Source organism: Xylocopa sonorina, unplaced genomic scaffold, assembly GCF_050948175.1.
Source record: "Xylocopa sonorina isolate GNS202 unplaced genomic scaffold, iyXylSono1_principal scaffold0079, whole genome shotgun sequence".
Classification (NCBI taxonomy): domain Eukaryota; kingdom Metazoa; phylum Arthropoda; class Insecta; order Hymenoptera; family Apidae; genus Xylocopa; species Xylocopa sonorina.
In genome coordinates this window covers 392,501-395,000 of record NW_027490150.1, presented here as the reverse complement: position 1 = coordinate 395,000, position 2,500 = coordinate 392,501, and the positions used below count along the sequence as shown (strand labels likewise).

At 52.6% G+C, this 2,500-nt stretch overlaps 1 pseudogene; it reads left to right on the top strand.

Annotated features, from left to right (window-relative positions):
• The window catches only part of LOC143432320 (large subunit ribosomal RNA), an 8,722-nt pseudogene that overhangs the window by 2,149 nt on the left and 4,073 nt on the right, over positions 1–2,500 (top strand).

The following is a 2,500-nucleotide window of genomic DNA, read 5'->3' as shown; positions in this document are numbered from 1 at the left end:
TAAGCGTTCGAGTTCCCTGGAAACCTCTAGCAGGGAGATAGGGTTTGGAACGCGAAGAGCACCGCAGTTGCGGCGGTGTCCGCATCTTCCCCTCGGACCTTGAAAATCCAGGAGAGGGCCACGTGGAGGTGTCGCGCCGGTTCGTACCCATATCCGCAGCAGGTCTCCAAGGTGAAGAGCCTCTAGTCGATAGATTAATGTAGGTAAGGGAAGTCGGCAAATTGGATCCGTAACTTCGGAATAAGGATTGGCTCTGAGGAGCGGGGCGTGTCGGGCTTGGTCGGGAAGTGGGTTTGGCTGACGTGCCGGGCCTGGGCGAGCTGAACGGGCCGCTGCCTCGTGCATGCGTAACCCGGAATCCGAGCTCGGTCCCGTGCCTTGGCCTCCCACGGATCTTCTTTGCTGCGAGGCTTCAGCGGCGGTTCGCCGTAGCTGTCGTCCTCTTCGGCCGCCATTCAACGCTCAGCTCAGAACTGGCACGGACTAGGGGAATCCGACTGTCTAATTAAAACAAAGCATTGCGATGGCCCCCAAGGGTGTTGACGCAATGTGATTTCTGCCCAGTGCTCTGAATGTCAACGTGAAGAAATTCAAAAAAGCGCGGGTAAACGGCGGGAGTAACTATGACTCTCTTAAGGCACGGAGCGGTGATGGTGCACACCGTTGGGGAGTGGCGACCCCACCTTCCGAGCTGAGGAGCTGTCGGCCTTGCAGCTGGCAAGACAGAATTAGAACCGGTGAGTAGTGGTGGTGAGTAGTGGTGATAATTCAGGGTACTTAGTGCCCTACTAGAATATCTGCAGTCGTAAGACAGCACGCCGCCGACGCTCGGATCTCGAGCGTTAGAAAGGTTGGATGATTTCATCCAAGTGTGATCTCGAGCATTCTAATGAGTAAAGCCGCTGGCGCCCGGTTTGTACCGGACGTTGGCGGCTTTTTTTATGACCCCGATCAAAGCAATACGCCGCTGGCACTTGGGCAAATACCCATGTGTCAGCGGCTTTTTTTATGAATCGTGGAGAAATCTGGGGCCCCGGGTGACAGCCCGGTTTTGGAGGTCTCTTGCATGACCATCTCTGCAACTCGAGATCACAATAGGACGCTGCTGGCATTAACACCTAGCCACGCGAGTCCGAGCGTCGGAGAAATAGGGGCGAAAGGCAAGGTCTACCAGCTGGAGGGTTGACTGTTCCTCGTGGCAAGTGCACCGGTTACGACGACCAGGCTTGTATTAGGCTGTGGTATGGTGGTGGATTGGGTTTGATGTACCGGACTAAAATTTTTAGTAATAAAAATGGCAAGTGGGAGTAGTGGTGCCTCGGACACAGAGGTCCCCGGCCCTGGGGCCTCTGTGGCGGACTCGTCCGCTAGGGACAGGAGGGCCATTGTTGACGAACACGGCATGCATACGGACAATGATTTGGTAGAACGATTGGACCTCCCTTTTGGCGGACCGGTTACGTGTCGGTTTTGCATGAGGGAAGGTGCGAGCCGGGGATTCCTGCAGGAGTCTGCCTTAGATAAACATATTAAAGAGCAACATCCCCGGGTAAAAGTATTATGGAGGTGCGCGGTATGCCGGAAAGAATTTGAACGGCTGCACGGCTGCCGATGTCACATACCTAAATGTAAAGGCTCACAACATCTGAGCAACCCGGGAGTAGAATGCGGCTCCTGTGGAGCGATCTTCGGCTCGCAGCGTGGGTTGTCTACACACGAACGCCATAGACACCCAGAGATACGGAACATGAAGAGAATAGAAGCTAATCAAAGCTCAGGCAGGGATAGACCAAGCAATAGAGCCTCGGCTTGGTCTAAAGAGGAGGTAGAGCTCCTCATAAAACTTAATGAAAGATTTAAAGACATTTCGCAGCCTAACGTGGCGATTAGGCAATTCCTGCCTGGCAAAACTCTTAAGCAGATTAGCGATAAAAGGAGGCTCCTGTCCGCTAGGAGGGAGGAGGTAGCAGCCGAGCCGGAAGCTTCCTCGGATGAGGGGTCTGACAGCTCGGAGTATGAATCGGCCACCGAGGAGCTCAGTGATGATATATACGTGGAGCGAGAAATTATAAAATGGAAAGAGCTCCTCCATGAGAGTATTAAGTCTAGTCACCTCAATGACAATAATAAATTTAGAAATATTGAAAGAAGGATCGAGGAGGTGGCAGACAGTGCGGTGGTTGAGGAGGAAGAAGTGAACGCCATTGTATTAGATTATGTCGAGATTTTGAAAGAAGGCGTTCAGGAGAGCCAAAGCAGCAGACAAGGCGGCTCTAATAACAATAATAAAAAGAGAAAGAAAAGTAATAAAAGGTTCGAGTATGCCAGACACCAGGAGCTGTATAAGCGATGTCCGAGAAGGCTGCTGGATCTGGCTGTTACAGGTAAAACGGTGTTTGACAAGGAGGCAGTGGAGCCTCCGAGCAAACACGAGGTGGGTCCACTGTACAGGGAGCTCTGGGGGAAAGCTGGGCCCCATATTACGCCAATAGGCACATAT